This window comes from Vanessa tameamea, chromosome 20, assembly GCF_037043105.1.
Source record: "Vanessa tameamea isolate UH-Manoa-2023 chromosome 20, ilVanTame1 primary haplotype, whole genome shotgun sequence".
In the NCBI taxonomy this organism is placed as follows: Eukaryota; Metazoa; Arthropoda; class Insecta; order Lepidoptera; family Nymphalidae; genus Vanessa; species Vanessa tameamea.
This window is the reverse complement of record NC_087328.1, coordinates 8287113-8309564: the sequence shown is the minus strand read 5'-3', so window position 1 is coordinate 8309564 and position 22452 is coordinate 8287113. Positions and strand designations below refer to the sequence as shown.

The following is a 22452-nucleotide window of genomic DNA, read 5'->3' as shown; positions in this document are numbered from 1 at the left end:
ATTTGACCCTATTGTGAGTGAAAAATGTAATCGAATAATATTTTGGAAAAATAAAAGTACATTAAGTTTAACTAAATATTTATTTCAGTTTATCGTAACTTTGATTGCAAATATACCTGATTTGATAATATTAATATACACAATAATAAGTCAAATGAAAGTGGGATTGGTAAGTTTATAAATAGTTATAAAAAATATATATATTAATGTACTACTACTATACTTGTGGTAGGGGCTTTTTTATGACATAGGTGGCAATTGGCGGGGGGCTCACCTGATAAAAAGTAAATACCACCGCCCACAGATAACTGCAACTCCGGAGTAGGCTCTTTACTTGAAGGTTCCCTAGTCGTGTCGGGACTGGATCAACTTCCGCAGAGTGGTTGCACGGGGCAGGAGATGACCTAAAAATGGCGCTGTGTGTTGATGAAATATGAAATTCTAACGTGATGTCCAACAGTAAAATTCAGCGGCAGAAATTAATTCAAACATAATTGAATAATAGTGCCCTGTGAAGTATGAGGAAGGAGGTACAGAGTGATCCAACATCTCAGCGCAAAACCAATCGATTCAGCAGGTCGGAGAGGGTTTGATCATCAATAATTCGGGTTACTCTAATATATGAATACTCAATACAGTAAAATGGAAGAAGCTTGTACTCTTGAGCTCCGGCTCAGATGTGAGGCCGAATTTGTGTCTTGTAAAAATACGTCTCGTACTATCACGCCTTGCGGAGTACACCAAGCTTTTTAGATGTCAATTAGGCTTTACTTTCCAATTGACTACAATAACTTCGCATTGGAATACAAAGACGCTCGACGACAAGTATTCCGTGCCATTCCGTCCTTATACTAATCGTGGCAGTGAAAGGAATGTTCTAAAAAATTTGAATAATTTAAGTTGAATTGGACCAAATTTTAGCCAGCTCCAGGCCGATATATTGATTAATAAAGACTTAATTTCAGGCACAAGTTAGTAGTATCTCATCGTTACGTTCCCGAAAAAATTCAGTGCGGCCGGTACATATTTAGTTTTTAACAGGTAAACGAATAATCTATGTAATATATCTTCCCTAATATTAAAAATGTGAAAATAGCTCAGTCTGTCTGTTGCTCTTTCACGACCTTTCCTAAAACGCGAGCGAAGGGGCAGGCGACAACTAATTCTTAATAGTTGGTTTCAAAAGTAGTTTAATAATAGTTCTATTACTATCTGACTATTCTTACCATATAATATATATCCTATTCATACGTACGAGCCACAATAGCTAAGTAAGAAAATTAATATCAGTAGTGCTCATATAATATTATATAGATCTTTTTTTAATCTATTTTGTTAGACGGAGTTTTGTCACTAAGTGACTATGTCACTTCCGTGATTTCATGGTTAAATTATATAATTAATTATTATAAGTACATCGATTGTTTATAGTATAAACAATAAATAATAATTTTAATTATAAATAATGCTGATGCAACAAGGGTCTGTCTCTCCACTTTGGATTCTGAGTCCCTACGACGGGAAACGGACCAGATAGAATTCATCGCCATTCCGTTCGGTTTTTCACATCTCCTACAACCCAGCGCCATCGGGTCTATTTAAGGAGGGAAATGTTACTAATGCTTGAGTGAGGTCTAGGGATATAGTCTGAATTTCAGAATCTTGACCTATCCAACTCCATTTGCAAAGCCTGTTTTGTGCATCTACATATTTGACCTTCACCGCATAATCTCCTAGTCTACGTTGGAGATTGTGTCGAGCCACAATCAAAAACAAAGATTTGGCACAAGGATTATAGTTCAAAATCAATAATATTCGTGTAGTTAACTAAAATATGTTAAGATTATTTTTTTTACGATAAAGGCAGGTGGACTACCTACCTTGGGAACTAAGATGTTCCATACCTTGTACCTCTAGTTAAACTGACTCACTCACCCTTCTAACCGGAATCCGAAATCCGGAAACCGGAAAAAAATATGTACCGTTTGCCGGTAGAATATCTGATGAGTGAGTGGTACCTACCCAGACGGGCTTGCGCAAACCCCTTCCATCAAGTAGGTACTATTATTACAATTTTATTCCATTTAATTTAATATTTTCACTAAATAATTATTATACAAAATACATATTTTCTATCAAAATCGCTCAAAAAGACATAGTTGTAAAAGTAGATTGATATAATTTATTATTTATTAATAACCTAAATAGATTGTACGGTTCGTACGTAATTTTATATATTAAAGCAATTGGATTCCTTGATTACTAGCACAACAAAAACCATCATTAATATTATTTGTTTTACAACAAGCTAACGTCTCGTTAATTTTGTTACGTTACAATAATATCAATAATAAAATATATTGTAATGATTAATGTTAAACCAAGACACTCGCCGATACAACCAATATCGAAGATCTTGAAAGTATTCTTCATTTTTATTCAAATAGCATATTCATTTGATTTAGGTTTTATCAAATACAAATCTACTTGTCATAAACTAATCATTAAAATAACTTTAGGATTAACACCAATTATCGTTGGAACAGCTTGTTTTATAACATTGATCGAATATAAAGCGAATCAAACGTATACGATATGGTATTTAATAAACTTTATAGAGAATTATACGTATATTTTTATGTTACTAACAACAAACGAACGAAAGACGTTCCGTAAATTCTTAGACCATTTACTATGGATAGACTCGGAATTAAATGTGAACAATTCCTCATACAATTTAGAATTTAAAATAATGATGAGCTGTTTTGGATCATTCTTATACAGACTCGGAATTATGTTTGTTTATTGTAAGTATTATACCGATAGTCAAAATAATATGTCGATGGAATTAACGCTTATGGCAACACTGTTGTGCATCGACGTGCCGCTTACAATTTTTTATTTCGTCTTTCATACTACGTACATCAGAGTGTTAGGTCTAAAAAAATATATATGCAACAATAAATTCAAACCGAATGAATCGCAATTGTTGTATAAATTATTAATTGATTCGGTTGAGAATATCAAAGCAGCTTTTGATCCTATTGTAAGTAAGAGCAACTTAACTAAAGCAATTTTGTAAGTAATTCAATACTAATTATAGTTAACAAGTATTTAATGTTTAAAAGCTTTTAATTTCAGTTCATAGTTTCTCTATTGACAAATACACCGGGGGTAATGATTGCTATTTATCAAATTATAAAAGGACTAAAGCAGGGATGGGTAAGTTATTTATAAATATATACATGGATCATATTTATAATAGCAATCTTGCATCATACCTAGACCCAGTAAATCTGCTTACAAACTTTTGCAAACAGAAAAATATTTATATTTGAGACAGCATGCACACAGACATAGTAAATAGAAATACGCATAGTACCAATCAAATAGCCATCCAAAAATGTCGGCCTGTATGTATCAATCCATCCGATAAAATCTTAGAAAAAGGACTGGAATAATTATGTTTTTGTGGATCTATGAAATTAACAGTTCAATTACATTACAGATCAATACCATGGAGTATACAACAGAAATTATCTCAATAATGACACTAATTATTACAACGTTTGCGCCAGCAGTTGCAGCGACATCTCTATCAACTGAGATTTATAAAATAAAAGTTATTTTACACGAAAAAATGTTTATAGAGGAAGGTTTGTACGCATCGAGTATCTATATATGACATTTTTGATTTCGAAATAAATATTTACAATTATAAATATATTTTCAGATAATAAAACAATACTAGAAATACAAAGGTTCATCGATTACATAGAAGTTCGTCCATTTGAGTTTCATGTACTCAAAATTATACCCTTAGATGCAACGTTGCCCGTACTATTAATTAATCTATGCGTCAAATATTTAATTGTCACATTACAACTGACTCATTTATATTAAAACTAGCATTGAACGAATCTATGAATATTAATGAGTTAATATAATCGTTGGTATCTTCGTTACGTAACGCGTTACGGCGCCAGTCTATTAGGCCAGTATTATTATCTCTACTATGGATCGCGATTATCAAAGTCGGTCTTACACCGTGATGGCAAACAGCAATGTCTTATGAATTCACGCCCCTTCGCCGCCGCCAACGTCTACTCTCTTGTGTGAACGCACCGCGTTTGGTACTATAATTCGTTCCTACGTAGTATTGTAATATTAAAAAAATAAATATACATATTTGTTTTTGTTTGTTTTTATTTATTTTTACCTTTCCAATTCATAAATATTAATCGTTTGTTAAAACATCATTAATTATTGAGGCATATTACTAGACACAAAATTATTTAGCTGATAAAAAAGCGAGGAGGACTTGCAGACAGGATACATTATACAAACTTAATTATATTTCCGATAAATTTGAAATCATGTAAAAGATTAACTGCTGAATTCTCTGCAAGTTATTTTCAATCAAATCTTCATTCCGATCAAAAGTGTTCGTAAGAGCCTAATACATTTATAGTAAATTCTAGCTGATATTTTGCCCAAAATTAGAATGGGTCTACTTTCTTTTTGATCGAAAACAAATGCTTGACAACTTCCTTCTGTTCAAACTGGTAAGGGGTGCGTTGGACTCAAAATGCTTACTATCACGTATTGATATTTTAGCTCCATCTACTAAAGTGTCCAAGCCCAATCTAGGTCACAAGCTCCTGCAATGCTTTATCAAATAGTTATATATTGGTGACTCTCAATTTAAATTTAATCTCATCTTAACGATTGTTTATTGAGTCTATATTTAACTATAACATAAAATACGAGAAAAAGTCTTTATTTTATTGTAATACTAAAATAAATATTAATCAAGCTACTTCATATTAATATTTATTTTTCTTAATTGTAATTTTTGTTGCCAATATTCAGTAGCCAATATATGCCGAATTCAGTACATATAGTTAGTTAATTTTATTATTATTATCATTGTTACGCAACTAAACAAAGACGTCGGCTCAAAGCATATTACATAATACTTATGATCGCTTTAAGTTATTTCAATAATCCTGTCATAGCTGTAATCTATAGAGTGCTATAAAATTAAATTGCTTTGATAAAATATACAAGCAATAATCTAAATGAACAAATACTCGTTGTCTACTTCATCAACATTTATAAAATAAATTTACATTCAGTTAAGTGCTAACACAATTCACACAGTAATTATATTATTATCAGCCTTCCTCCCCGTTACAACTCTTTCTGTATTCTTAGACAAACGACAACCAACGCAAATAGTAGCAATTTCCATCAAAGCCTAACAAGGTATCATTGGTCATTGCGTAGCACCCATTTAGTTGTAATATTAGTCCAAATTCAATTGAGTTCCAATTTAACCAAACCAAAAATGAGTTAGACAAAAATTTAATATATTATATATAAATAAATATAGGCTTATTGGTAAATCATAAGAGGACATTCCCAACCGTAGAAATTTTCTCTGAAAAATAGAAAACATTCTTTATATCGACAATGATTCTCTAACATTGAGAACTAAGATGTAATTTCCTTATTGATTACAATTACACGGGTTCACTTAACCGTCAAACCAAAACACAAGCGCAATCAGTACTAACCAATCGCACAGGCGTGCTCCGCCCGTGGATCGTGGGTTATGTATTTATTTCCTCAAAAATCTTTGCTGGACGTATGTCTGTGGGCCAAACGGAGCAATTTTAGTAATTTTATCATATTTCTCTCTTAGCCTTAAAAAATTTACAAACAAACAAACAAAAATACGTCATCTGTAATCATATTAGTTTATCATTAATGTAATTTAACTAACAGCTATTATTTGTTCTAAACTCATCGATTTAATTCCACATTCGTTATATTTATTCCAAAACTAATTGAGTTGAATTTCCAATTGACTTTTATTCGTTGCTGCACAATTAACATCACGTCTTCTTCAAAACATACGTCAGTTTTCCAACCAAATGATATAATGTTATTTTATGTCCTACAACTACGCGGGTGGCTCCCACGATACCAATGATATACTATTATTATAATTGTTCTTAATCATCACCTTTTCTTACAGTAATACTTATGTCAGAATCAAGTACCATCTAACTAAATGCTTATTTAATCTTGTATGAAGAAGTTTGACAATAGTCCTGAGGATTAAATCGAAGATCCTCCAAATCGCTATCCGTTTTTACTACTTAATTTAATATAATACGTTACCCTAATAGGTGACAGAATAAGGTAAACAGAATCTAACCGCACAATAGTGCGGTTAGATTCTGTACAATTAGATCTAAATAAATAAACCAAAATGTCTTTGTTTTAGTTCGTACTGGCGATGTTCATAAAAATCCTGGAAATTGTAATCACATTATTTTCAACAATAGCAATGATAAAACTGACAACCGTGAGTACTATAAGAATTAGAACGAACTATAATATAATACAATTCCATCATAAACTATATATTAAATATACATATACTTTTGAATTTTAGGTGGAAATATTACATAATATTCCTATATTAAGCTACGTTATTCAACTTTGCGCTTATATTTTTGCCGGTCTTCGCAGCAACAATGCTAGAATCTTAAGCCAATAAAATTAAAATTATATTACATAACAGACTTCACATTGAAACAAGTGAGTGCATTGAACAAATTAATTATTGAATTGAATTTCAAATGATATCAATCGAAAAAAAATCACTTAATAAAATTGAATTGAATAAAATTAAAGTTATTTAAATCCCAGAAAGATCCCTGAAAATGTCAAGGCACGTTTGAGTCCAAACGGTTATAGGATCAGTGAGTCCATAAGATGATAGCCGCCTCGGGAATGAAACTGTTGATATTTAGGTGGAAATAAAGAAACGATTACTTTGAAAATGCAACGAATCTTAGCACATAAGGTTACAAGCTTACATGTCAAGCTCCGATTAAGATAAAAGAAAAAAAAAATGTTGTCAACTAATAAACAAATAAGGTTGCGTTCTTATATGCCAACAAAAACGATACCCTCCACCAAAAACCACCAAAAAAAATTCAACGCAGGGTTTTGTCTTATTACGTTACAGTTTATAATTTTAAATACGATAAATAAATTGGAGACAGGTTGAACGCTTTCTAAGACTCTAATGTAATATGGCTTAAATTGTAAACAACCTCAATTATATTTTCAGGTCCTAATCGCACTGAAGATATAAAAAGATTTATAGAATACATCGAAGCCAGGCCGTTTCAATTGCTTTGTAATACGATTCAATTAAATTCGAAGCTTCCTTTAATCATCATTAATTTCATTATTACATACCTAATCATTATTATACAATTTTCTCGTGTATCTTAAATTTATAATAAATATAATTTTATATGTATATGATGTTTTTAATACAAAAAAAAATAGCTTATAAGTGTCTCACAGTTGCACTAACATCTTATTCGACATAAATTAAACACATAGGGATGAAAAAAATATGCCTTATTTAAATACGCAATTTGCGGTTAAGAAAGTGCATAAAACCACCAAAACTTAAAATTTTACCTATATTTTTTTTCCTTGTTGCAATTATTTTATTATTTGCATAGAACCGGATTTACCCATATAAATATACATATATAAAAGATTAGCTATTTTTGATCTACTCTCCCTCTTAAGATTCAAGACTTCTCTTGCTTTGTTAATGGAAAGTAAAGCAACAATTATAATATAAGAATAATTTTCGGGACATGTCAAAATAGAGATCTCTTTAACATTCAAATGAAATAGCTATCTTATAAACTTGAATCAGGTATTCGTCATCTCTTTTACTCGTATAAAACTTCCACAGCGTCTCGTGAGTCCCAATCAGATTTTTGTAAAGTCGGAAATATTCATGAGGACTACTCATGACAGCGAATATGCCATTGACACTGTGACACACGGCTAGGTAGGATCAAAGACAATATTAATTGGCATTATCGCATGTTTTGTGCAATATTGGGTTTAATAAATGAGATTTTGTAATTTTTTTGAACAAAAACTGAATAGCAATAGAGTATATATAAATAATCATAAAATTTTAACAAAAAAATAATTGACTTCAAATTTAAACGCGAATTATACCATCTGAAAGAAAAAAAGAACGTCTGAATCTGTTCATAAATTTAATTCAGTTCTGAGATACCAATAAAAAAAACTACCTAATTAATTATTATTTTGGGTACATACGTCCGAAAGCCGTACCTGTTAATAAATAAAGCGGTAATTTTCCCAGATGGCCCAGTGGTTAGAACGCGTGCATCTTAACCGATGATTTCGGGTTCAAACCCAGGCAGGCACCACTGAGTTTTCATGTGCTTAATTTGTGTTTATAATTCATCTCGTGCTCGGCGGTGAAGGAAAACATCGTGAGGAAACCTACATGTGTCTAATTTCAACGAAATTCTGCCACATGTGTATTCCACCAACCCGCATTGGAGCAGCGTGGTGGAATATGCTCCATACCTTCTCCTCAACGGGAGAGGAGGCCTTAGCCCAGCAGTGGGAAATTTACAGGCTGATTATGTTTATGTTATTTTATGTAATTTTCATGATTCTATGATAGAACTGAATTAAATTATCCTTCAATCTAGATTTTCCTGCTAATAGTTCGATAATTTTGTAAACGGTCATTTATTGACGGTAATCCGTGGCGGTAATTCATAAACATACATAATCCACGTTTGTTAAAAGGCTGTCTGTGTTATCTCCTTTTTTTACAATTAACCCCATCACTTCCTTCGTCCATAAATTCATCAGTTAATTCTGGCACTCTAGTTTGTTTTAGTAATATTTTAATAGGACAAGCATCTTTTGAACTTGAAGACACCTTTACTGACACTATTGATCGACACTTGTCAATTTTCGACCATTTCTTCTGGAGTAGCTATATCATCATTATTTAATAGCATGTACGCTTTTATAACTTTTTCTTTATTAACATCCATAATCGGATAGATTTAAGAATTAAAATATACATATAATTATGTTTGTATTCCAAGATAATGTTGCATATCCTCAGGATCCGTATGTCATTTTCAAGCTGAGCTACGTTCGGTAGCGCCATTAAAACACGCAGGATCAGTGGAATCTCCTCCATCCCGGGATTTTATAACTTGAATACATAATTTATGACCCGACTGCTCTCGCATAACCGGAACTAGTTTTCTTCAGCGCTCTGGAGTCTTTGGAAGTAATCTCGGAGTAATTACTTTAGTTGAACTTCTGCTAGTACCTGATTAGTAGATGCTTTTATATGTGTTTAAGATTCTAATAACATACATGTCTATAAATCCTTAATAAATACTAATACTATTAAGCTATCAGCTGTTTATGTATATGGAGTCGAAAATAAGCCAATTTTCTATTTTTGTTTCGAGACTTTACCGATAATATTAAGATTATATACTACATAACGTATCGCTTCAAACCGCGGAACGTAACGTCAAACGCGGGTGGAATCATGGAGCAATTAATATAAGTAGAATCCTTATTCTTTAGCTAGCCTTTAATATTAGTAGCCATTATTAGTATTCAAATTTACTATTTGATGGCTTGAAAAATATTTCTAAAGTAAAATAGCCTATTATACGATATGTTTTAAATACCGGAAGAGTTATTAATAAAAATACCCAATGATAATGTTTACATTTTTCATCTAAATTATGAATTTAACACCCAATCCCAAATCCCAATACTGATTTGAAAACTGTCAAGCTTGTAATCTCAATAAGATTGATGGCTCCATTATTGTAACACAAATGAGAACCGTTGTCCACCGTAATTTGGCACGTGCTTACAAACTTTTGCATACGACGCAGAGTTCAGACGTCTTTGATGTTGTTGAAATCACATAACCAATTCATGTTGAACCGTGTTATCGATACGTTATTTTTGCGTACAGATATAGTGGCAATTGAAATTAGATATTTATCAATGATTTATATAGAAATATATTGTATTTGAAATATATCGCAACATAATACCAGATTTGAATTTCAGTTTCTATAGTAAATTTCCAACAATCTTTAGCTCACCTTCGATACTCAAAATTAGAGAATTACTAAAGAAGTACAAATTTATAAAAAATCTCCAAGTTCTGAGATAGAATCGACTAATGCTCTAGACGATCGGGGGAAAATGAAAATTGAGGGCTAAATTGAAAAAGAAAAGTCACTCGATAAATTTAAATTATGTGCAACCATTATTTGATGCATCTAACCATTGCAAATTCAAGACCTCTAAATTTTTAGTCTCTGTGTCATAGTTTAATCTGTGTGTTATATAAGTCGGTCAATCAGAACATTTCGTTATAAATCAATATAACACTAAGAATGGAATATTATAGTGTGTGAGCATGTATGAATGAAAAAATTAGAAGTTAATTTTAATTATTCTTAAGGTTATTTTATTAACAATACATATAAAATGTGTCGTGTGTTAAATATTAAAAATGACTTCATATTTTAATTTGGTCTCAGTGTGTGTGTTTCTATTCTGTACGTACATCACGCACAGTTATCCGAAAGCTGGTTGTTCGGAAGGCCGCTGAATAATTCATATAATTTCATACAGACGTCGTTCGACTTGATGTGACATTATTCACAATTTGCGCGAAATACCTTAATTCGCGCGTGTCATGTAAATACATTTTTATCCGATTTACTTTATGATAATCCGCTCTTTATGAAATATGTATTTTTCGGAAGATTCATATTCGGAAAATTTAAAAGTGAAGGACGGTATGTATTTCGATGATACGAGTTTTCTGATTTAAGTGGTCTTTTGTTTGTGTAACGTGTATAAAATATTTTCTTTACTTCTTTAATTATTCAAATAATATTATGATATTTATGATCGAAAAATATTTTCAAAGTATTCGCTTAGTTCAGTCAGTGCTTAGAGACTCAAGTCTTGCTAATATAGTTTGTATTTTTTAATGTTTGTTACGTCTCGGTCACAAAATGTTAACGCTGATGTAATCTGCTAATTATTGAAATACTTAAAATAAATTTATGGAACCGAATAAATTTTTTTTTTTACCCTCAATAGAATTAGCATCGACACGGTCTACGATGTGCACTAAGTTAACTCACAACTCGCAACGATCGGTTGCTCGAGAAGTCTGAAATCCATGCACACAGGCTACCAGTCAGGTCATACGCAGAAATTATATGAAGAATTACGAAAAAATATGTAATATAATTTTAATTCTTTTTTTTAAATAAACGTAATTTAATATTCGTTCACAGATAATAATTATATGATTTAACTGAACATACTACCAAAATCTATGACGTAAAGACTTAAACTTTTTAAAAGCGGGACTGCAAAATATACTCCAGCAAAATAAATTTGATCTCATTTGAAATCTATTTAGAATAAGACCACGTTGCTTAATTAGTACAGAACCCAGACGCGATCGTAATAGACAATCACCCTGACTTCCTAAATAGGAGAAACAATAAAATTTCCAAAGAACAATAACTTGGATTGTATAAACAAATAAAATAACGTAAGTCGCCATTAAAATATTTTATCTGTTATGAATATAATCCAGGTTTTATGGGCTATCTTAAATTTGAACAGTTTTAAGGGCAACATAAAGAAGGTATAAAACGAAGGAACCCTTACAAAGGATTATCTCCGTCCTACATTTTTATTATTTAAGAGGTGCTATTTAAAATCCTTTGTTTGTTAATAGCGATCTGAGTTATGAATAGAATTAGGTGTTAATCTATTATTTTTTTTACTGGTTGTGTTTCAAGACAAAATAGAATTTTTTAAAGGTTAGTCTTGTGTCTGCCGGTGAAGGTACCACCCTCTCGTCACTTATCAAACCTCTAAACAGCAATATTTAGCATTATTTTGTCATCGTAAGGAATGATTTTGACAAATTATAAATTTAGGGCCGCAGAAAATTTTTAATCGAAAACAAAATCAACATAATTTTTGCAGTGTTGAATTAAATATAAAACTACTAATAAATAATGTCCTTAAAATACTTTTGAAACTCGTAAAATGTAAACATATACTAATACTATAGAGTTAAAAAAAAACGAAATTTTCTAACAAGAAATATCGTACCTTGGAAGTTAGCAATTATGGTCTATGTATCAAAGTTAGTGTCCCAGAGCGACAACCAGATGAATTCTGAAACATCCATCATCTTCGCCGTCCCTGGAGTCCGGCAGTTCAAAAGTTAAATTGAGTGCATGCTCTACTCTATAACTATCGTATCACTATAGACATAAGGATGAAATTTGAATGACACAAATAACGCTCTTAATCTAAAACGACCATCGAAGTTTGGAAGAATTTAAATTGCAAGTTGTTTCGCTTTTAAATTTAAATAAAAATGTATATGTATTAATAATTCATAAATTTTTGTTTTAAAGTAATATTTTAACTGTGTATGTTATATTTTAAATATTTTTTTTTTTATAATATAAACAATACAAATTATTTAAAAAAGTACATTTTACTTCACCACTATAATACGACTTTAAAATAAAAGGAGTTCCTCCCCGGTATACTTTAAAGTTTCTCTTGTATAAAATATCAATTATATCTTAAGATTCACGATTAATCAATAACTCCTAGAATTCAAATAAAAGTGAACTTAAAATCATACTTATGTATATAAATTCATATAAAATTACTCATAAGTTAATAAGCCACAGGCTGATATACCTATTTCCTTTTTTTTTAAGTCCAATTGGTATAGCAAATATCCCTTTTTCGTCACAATATATCTCGATTGAGTACTCCTTAAACAATACCACAATTAACAAAAAAACAAATGTTTTTTTTTTCTTTAATAATTTGCAATGACAAATAAATAATGTGCAATATTTAATAAATCACTAATTGCAACTAATGACAATATATTAAAATAGTCCCATTTCAAAATTACCTCAATTAAGTGCATTTAGCGAACGAACCGTCGGGACAAACATTCATTAATATGAAATTAGTCAACATTTAATCTACGTACGGCAATAAATTAATATCGAGTTCGCAAATGCCACTAGACAAGACCACTTCGGTATGAGGACAGTAAACTACAAAAAATGGAAATACCATTAAGTATCTTGTTCAGATATTCTTAATTTGAATTTGAAACGCTGTAGAATTTTTTTTTAGGTAGATATAGAAATCAAAAACAATATTTTAATCTTAAGCCATATGCAAGAACGATATTAAAAAAAAAACTTAAGTAAAAAAAATATTAAAGTAACGTCTTTCTGTTATGGAATAAATGTTGGGACTGTGATTATATTTTAAACCATAATACGCATGTCGATATTCAAAATGTCTGTAAAATATACGTTTTTTTTTTTCTGTAAACACATCTTTGGTCGATATATAAAATAAACGAATTAATTGTTTAATTCAATTTTAAAAAAGAAAACGTTCTATTTTTGTTTCCTTTTTCAAAAGTCTAATTTCAATTACGAAATGAATTTAAACAAAGGGTTCTTCTATCGTGTAGTATCGCCATGTCGGTATAAATAAAGAGCTTAAAATCGACACTGATATATCGACAAATGATTCGTACAAACGCCTGGACCATTTATACTGGTTTAAAGTATCACACAAATAATAAAAATAATGCTTCATCTATTCGTTGTTACGTAGGAAATTTGTTTTATAACTTTTTATATGATATATTGCATTATAAGTACAACTATTGATAGAAAAATCTATAAATAAAAGTTCCGCTAAGTTTCTTTCGCCGGTTCTTCTTTAGTATGAGACGTTTCTTTCCGAACCGTTGGTAGATTTTTTGTTCTTGACAATAAATAAGTAAGTGTAATACTTCTATTCATTTCAATTCTTAGTTTAATGGTTTTTAGTTGTGCGCTCTTGGCATAAATTATTTCGCCAATGTCACGTAGGAGAAGACGCGAAGGATCGGTGCGGTCAACATTACATAATCGCTTAAATTCAAAAACGACACAGACATAAAGTGTAACAAAAAATATTGTTAATACCTAGAGATAGTTAATATATCTACAGTGAATAAAAAAAAAACAATCACTTATTTCTTTTAGTAGTAAAGTAAAGATTTTTAACTTTGACACAGATGCAAAATGAATCTTTAAAAAATAGCTATTCATCAAGATTGAGAGATGACACTAGTCCACTGTCGAACTAAAACTAACTTTATTATGTGTGTGCCAGCTTGACACTTGTCTATGTCATACTATTTTAATAATGCGCTTGTACTTAGTGCAGGGCCGGATCTATCTTCTTGGGCTTCAGCCCAGGGCCCCGTGGATTCATGGGGGCCCCAGGTAAGTCAAGTCAAAGTCAATAGTAGACGATATTGCGAAAGAATCCATAGCTTTATTAAATTAAACAGATCGTATGGTTTGCAGGCCTGCGAGTCCTGCAATTAATCAAACCCATTCAATTAATTTAATTCAAGTCTACGTTCAGATATGTCCTAGATGGGCCCCTAAGTAGTGTTACCCTAGGGCCCCCTAAATTACGGTCCGACCCTGACTTAGTGGCCAACTGCTTTGAAATATAGAACAGCAGTTATGTACTCACATACAAGGCGACCTACATACATAATACATATAATATAACTCTAATAGTGACAAGGTTACAAATAAGCAGAATTATTTTCTAATTCATAATAACAGTCTGATTAATCCAGAGTGACTTCACCTTTCCGGTTGCACATCACAACAGTCCACAATATAGCTCTGCTTGGACATACTACGCTGATAAATGCGTGCGGTGTCCGCTGTCAATAGTGTGCAATGTTAATATATGGCCTCTATGATTTACGAGAGCACTTCATTAGTTCACCCGCCGTGTTACCTTATACATTATATAATTATACATGCAATTGTTTCAAGACTGTATGTAGATGTATGCAGAAATGATTTTTATAAGCTAACGATATATTTGTTAGCGTTTTGAATATTACTTCTTATATTGACTATGTAGCTATCGTTTTTCAATACGTTCCTACATATTTTGAATGTTCGTTTGAAATTTTGTTACAAGTTCAGTTAACAAGGATTTTATTGCAGAGAACCAACAAGTGACTTATATTTCGCTAATTATATAAATTCATTGTCGAAAAGTAATTATTATTAACCGCCTGTAAATGGAGGTTTGAGTTTAATTCACCATGCTTTTCCAATGCGGTTTTGTGGATGTTTTATATTAATAGCAATTAAATATAATCCATCTCATAGCAGATTTTTTGGCTTTTATTAAGTATAAAAATTATATACCTACTTTAGATATTTCTAGATCTTTTTGAATTGTTTTTGTTTTAATTTATAGAATATTTTGTTACAAATGAAGCGTTAAATTTATCAGTGTATTATTTTATAATTAGAATTATTTATATTGTCATATCAACAACATTTGCTATTATATCTTACCATAATAAAGAAATAATTGTAGACTTTAAATTCACGATAAGTACATCTTATATATAAATAGCGTAAACCGATTTTTGTCCCAGTGATTATGGGACGATAGCTCCATATAAAAAATCGGTTATGGTCTCGTTTTAAAGAGCTCCAGCTGTAGATGTGCAGAAAATTAAAGAGGATTCTTGATGATATTTTACTAAATTGTTACGAATTACCAAAAAGTTACTGGCCGTTTAGAAAGCGGCGCTATGGGTGTATAAGGAAAAATAGAAAACATAAACATAATTAAAGTAAATTGTTTTTGACAAACTGCAATACTAACTAAACTAACTAATTTATACTATTTGATATTAAAAATTTAATCTAAAAGAGGTTTCATCATTTTGGCGCTAAATGTAGATGAGTAACTTATATTTTGAAATAAAAACAAAACGTGTCATAGGTTTCGAAATTCAAAAAAATCTTTTGAATAAACGCGGAGTTTCGCTGGAAACCCACTAATTATCAATTGTAATCATGTTCATATTATTAGAAATGACATATTAAATTAAAATGAATACATGAAATTGTAACTTTTACTAATATACATTTACTATATTGTATATAGCTACCCGTCCCGAGGTCATCTGGCTGAAATAACAATTTTATTAACTTCCTGATCGCAATCTGGTTTTGATTCAGGGATCTCAACAGACACAAAAACATTAAAATCGGTCTAAATGTTTAGGAGGAGTTCAATTACAGAATATTTATAAATATATTTAATTTATTTTTGTCCTAAGTAATTACCATCATCGTATTATGATAATTCTGAGAAACTAGAATTTGTCAGTGTTCACTTATTAAAATATAGAGATATAACATACCAAAACAATAAGTAAAAACTTAAAGAAATAACTTAACAAAGAAGAATATAAAGGTACCAAATACCAACCTTATTATGATCTATTTAATGTTTTTTAGATATAGGTAGGTGGCAAATGAGCCACCTAACGGTAACGTGATCCATAGACATTGTCGCTGTTAGTAATATTAACCACCCCTTACATTAGCAAAGCCGTCAACCTTGAGAACTAAGATGTTATGACGTTACACTGGCTCACTTACCATTTAAACCGAAACACAACAATACTAAATATCGCTGTTAAGCTGAAGAATATCTGATGAGTGGGTGATGCCTACCCAAATGGGCTTGCACAAAGCCCTATCACCGAATAATAATTTCAATGTAAAATAAAATCTGTTCAACCCAAAAAATTCTAAACGAAAATATACAAAACATCCATCCAATTTGTCAGAGTATAACTCACAATTGTATCGTATTCAAACGTCGCTATTTACATAAGATATTTTATTTACCTTCCATTTCGGGAAATAATCTTTTCAATTGAAGGAAAGTGAATTGACAATCCACCGAGCAGAAGTTTGAATATAGTTCCTATTACATTGTACGAAGAGTCGAAATATAGAACTGTTTGGTTAAGGCTGCGGTTTGACTATAATACTATTGCTTCCAGTGCGATGAAATAATATAAAATAATAAATAAACATTCTTATGTTTATTTCTTTTAAATTCTTTATCTGATATTAATGTTCTTCATTTAAAAGTATTTGTATATTTCTCTAAAAGATGTTTAAATTACAGTACGTGTATAACAGTTTATTATAAAGAACTTATGAATTAAAACTTCTTCAACTTATAAAATAATTTTAACATGCAATTCAAGTATATTTTAAACTACGTCAATTTCAAATCTAATAGTCAAACCAGTGATTGTCTATATTCTGCCAAATGTAAAATCTGATTATTAATTTTTCAATTAATCAATTTATTAATTTGCTGAAACAATTTACAATCTGGACAGAGATATTACGGTGTAGGTATCGCATCTGTTTTCTTTAATAATAAAATAAAGCTAAAATATATCGTTATAAATAATCAGTAATTTATCTATAACATATTATGTAATTATGCTTTCTAATCAAGAGCCCTAAAAAGGATTGCAAAGTTTTTTAAATATGAGTTTCTTTGTCCACCGTAATTTTTAAAATCCTTAACAGATTTGTCTGAGACTTTTTTTAAATAAATCAATATATAGGATGTCGTACCTTTAATTTTCAAATCCTAGTTACATATAGTTTATCCATAGCATCGCTGTGAAACATAAGCCTTTTACTGCGGTATCAATATGTTATTAAGGTATACATATTTTTATTTGTGCTACGCAATGTTTGGATATACTTTGCCATAGTTAGGCTTTCTCTTTGATACTCCACTTTCGGATTTATTGATGTTTATTTGGTTACATCTATCATCTAATACCCCTTTTATATTTTATCAAACACAACCACAATATATATTAAAAAAACTGCACGCAAATGTCCTATTACTGGCCAAAGAAAACCACCGTATCACCACAAGCATTTTACTTGGTGGTAGGGCTTTGTATGAGCCCGTCAGTACATATTACTCACTCATCAAATTCTACCCGCAAACTGCAAAACTTAGTATCGTTTTCCGGTTCGAAGTTTGAAAAAATAAATAATGTTTCTTAAAGTGCCGATGTATATCGGCGGGGGTGACCTATTTGAAATAAATATCAAAGAAATATATTATTATTTTATTATTATATATTTTAGAATTTTACAATATTTACCCAATATTTTTTTAAATAATATAAAAACTCAACCTTTGCTGAAAACATATTGCTAGAAATTCTATTTACCGAACAAAACCCTAAATCTAAAACTACTAGTCCACCTATACATTCTTCGAAATACTGGGTTGAAATTTTTAAAAATGAATATTTACTGGCCACGTGCAATAACCCTACGCTACCGAGCTGGTACAATGGACCATTGCGCGCAAGCTCTTTATTGTAACCGTGGTACAATTTATATAAGAACAGCGGTTTTTGACATCTTAAAACAAAGAATAAAAATATACAATATACAAAAACAATTAATATACCTACAGGTTTTATGCCAGCAAAGTATCAAGAATTTCGAACTGTTTAATATGTAGCATAAAAGATTTAAGAAGAATTTAACTGTTATCGAATATTTTAATTGTTTTAAATAATAATTTTAAAAAAATGTAAGTATTTATTATATTTACTTTATTATTATTTTATTATTAGACTACAATTTTAACATTAGACTACAAACAAATAAATTGAAATTTTAAACTTATTTTAAAATGAGTTTCTTTCAAGAAACATCTTAAGTGACTATCTATGGTCATAAACCTGCTGCGCAAAACTCTCTTCAATCTGCTTTGGTATAAGATATCTAGGTGGACGGCCAAATGTGATCACCATAACACATTGGCGCCGTAAGAATTTTTCAAAATCATTCAACAACATTACTAAGTAGGTATTTAATGTCCCTCGTGGCTGTAGTTACACCGCCTCACTCACCCTTCAAACCGAAACACAACTATACCAAGTATTGCATGGCGGTAGAATATGTGACGAGCACTATGTCTAGTAATTATATGTAAACATATAATATACGGACCTTAGTTGTTAACTGCGAGTTGTCAGCTACAATGCCTTGTAACTTAACCCGTTTTCCTCTCCATATCGCTGGTACGCACTAACTGTACATCAAGCGGACGTCCGTGCGGACTGCATCGCATACTAGTTGTTAATTTTGCACGAAACGCCTCCACTCAACTGGTTTATTCCTACGGCTATGGCCTCTGAGGGGTGATTTAGATCCGCTTGGACAATGGAAGACTTCGACTCGAATTTAAGGGTTAAATGTGCTGACAGTGCGTATTTCTAATCTCGAGGCGTATTTGTTTAATCGTTTTACGTATTAAATAGAAAAGTTCGTTGATATTATCAACGGAATTAAACAGATAATCGCATTTGTTTTGCAACGGACCTTTCATAAGGCTAATTCATATTAAATTGTATTATAAAATAATCCACCAATCACTATAAGAAGCCTATTGCAGCGCAAACTAGGTTACATAAAACGATTACGAGTACTTTTTTATGTTTAATGTAATAGTAATTTGGAATTAAGGTATTGTGTTGACTATTTATTAACATGACTTTCATAAAAAATGAAGTCAATGAAAACATTGTAAAGTCAGCTCAGTCAGTTCTTGGCAACCATGATGTCTCTTTTCTTTAGGGTAATTTCGTTATGTTATGAATACACTTTTTCCTGTGACGCGTCAAACGATAAACGAACCATTGCCTGGGCAATACTATCGAGGAGCTGCAGATCGTATTTGTTTCGGATTTTATATAATAAATATTCACTGATATCAGTTAATAAAGAAATATGTCATAACCAGTAACCAACTTTGTACTAGCAGTCTCATTCATGTAAGAATTACAGTCAAGATATTTTAAGATTTAAAACTTAAAATTAAAAAAGAAACAATTTCCCAGAACAACTCTATGATATAACCTGAACAAATTCAATAAAATAAATATCACAAACATAAACTATGATATGGACATGCAATTTCAATCAGGCGAGTGGCCATACGTAGCACCAGCTGTGCCACTGACGAGTTAATTTCGTATGCTAATACGCAGGTTGTGCTGGTATTAAAATATGAGACAGTACTATAATAACTCGAAATAATTTCACTTCTATGTCACATTTAGTATTTTTTTTTTGCTTCATATTAGTTACTCAAACATGTTTTCATGTATTCGTTTGAAGGGTAATTGTGCCGTTCGAACATATTTTTAGGTTATATTATATCCTTGAAATGAACGAAGAGTGAATAATAATTCTGATGAATGGTTCTGATGATGAAAATGATAGTGACTTCGAGAACCACTTATAGAATAGGTTGTGGCTATTATTGCATTTCTAAAAACCTTCAGTAATGTGATCTGACTGCTATGATTGACCATTAATTATAATTTAGTCTATATTATTTATTTTGTATCTTTAAGATTTTAGAGTTTTGCTTCATTTAAATTAGTTTCTTGTTGCTCATAATAATAAGTAACTATTGTCAAAAAAGCAAGTAGTAAAGGTTACGTATTTATAAATGGAACACATTGGACATTTGTTCTGCGAGGTCCGTTATTTTGATAATTTTGAAAGAGAATATTTTTCGAGATAAAACTTTTTCTGCATAAAACTATTAATATTTGCACACATACTGCCCATATATTTTTACATTTTTAGACGATAAAAATAACTTCGTTTTGATATTGCTCAAAAATGACACTGTATGTTTTTTTTTTCAAACTATATTTGTATTTATATAAAAACTTTTATCTGAATTAATGCCCGAAAAAAAACGTTTAAGCCGAAATTGAATTAAATGTAATTTTGATTACGGTTTCAGAAATTAGCAGTAAAACTCGATACACAACAATACAATATAATGTATTCCAACCATAACAGGAAAAAAAAATGTTTATCTTTTTTCCTACTTCCATTGGAATAGCCTATATAGGGATGCATGACATATATATATATATCGCTTGTTAACTGATATTATTATAATATACGTAAACTCTTTATGCTAGATAATTTATTTCCCAAATTAAAAATTGGTTTAACTCAAACGAAACCATTAACCAAAGGATTGAATCAGTTTTAATCAGATTACCTAGACACAAAAACGCATTAGCCCGACCTCTTAATCACAATCTTTTAGATTTTATTTCACTTCACTCGACAGCTTAGCACGGTAAAGCAAATAAATCATAGTCACTGACAGCTCACAACGCCCGCGTTTCAAATCTTCCACAGATAAAATATAACGCTACAGACGAAACATGTATCTATGTATTAATTTTTTCTTTTTTAATATTGGTGTTTTCCATAAAAGTATCTTAATAATATACAACCTATTTAAAAATAAAATTATCTACAATAATTAAATAAATATATATACACCTTTTTTAATCCATTCAAGTATAATTGCTGTATTTTATTTAATCCCTTCTATTTTTTATCAAACGGATCAATGAAAATTTATATATTTTAATTATATTAAAATATATTTGAAATAATAAAAATCAAGAACTTTATAAATTTACTAAATTGTGATATTTAGTTGTACTTTTAATTCGAAGTCAGTTTACTAACAATAAAAGTATAAAATTAGTTTAATATTTTCTTGCTATACGACATTTCATGCTATATTTATAATGTTAAAGCTATTAATAATTAAAAAAATCATCTTGAACATAAAAAACACAAGTCAAAATGAAATTAATCTAGAATCTACCTTTGTTCCTCAACAAAGACTGTTCATTAATCCAGAATCTTAGCAACAATACGTAGTCGTTAACTCGTCCGTAGTAGTCTGATATCCATTAATCATTCAAGAGATAAAATAAAACGTTACAAGTTTCGATACCGTTAATGCATTAGGAGAGCGTCCAAAAATTTCTACTGAATTAGTTTGTTCGGCTTTTAGTTGAAACTTATGTTTTATAGCTTTAGTCTTTTGATGTTATTTTCTTAGCCAAAGTAACTTCTTTATAGATAAATTAAAATTCAAAATCCTTTATTAATATTGTAGCATTACACTTACTTATTGATTATCAAATTAACCAGCGACTTTACTGATATTTTTTTAAATGTATGTAATAATAATTAAAAAAATATTTAAACTAATAATAGTAAATATGCTAATTATTTGTGTACTAATATATTGGCTATCAGAAGTTTTCGTTATTTTTTTTTCTAATTTGCATCTGATTGTTTAAAACAAGCCAGGTACAGTAAACAGCAACGCCCTTCTAAGTTCCAACGCGAAGACTGAAGACTGAAGAGACGTGTTTATTGTTAGTGCAGAGAGAATCGCCTCGGATTCTGATTAGCAGTGCATTTTTTATTCTTTATTAATTACAATATTTTTCTTTACAAATATTAAATTTAGCACATCGTATGTCGTCGTCACCAGATTGACTGATGTTTATAGTTATTGCAGCGATCATAAGAGTTGTGTAGCCTTACATACCAGAACGTATCGAAACTATAACGCGATTGCCACTAAAAATAGTCTCTAAACATTTTCACCTAAATTATACAGGCTCAACAAAAGACAGTTTTATTTTTTTAT

General features: G+C 30.5%; 1 protein-coding gene across 1 annotated transcript in view; it reads right to left on the bottom strand.

Annotated features, from left to right (window-relative positions):
* Nucleotides 1–314: 314 nt before the first annotated feature.
* Cv-c (crossveinless c) overlaps nt 315–22452 on the bottom strand; it is a 517053-nt gene continuing 494915 nt past the window's right edge. The window contains exon 20 of the mRNA XM_064218040.1: nt 315–326. The gene's annotated coding sequence lies outside the window, so the exon portion shown is untranslated. The remainder of the gene's footprint in view (nt 327–22452) is intronic.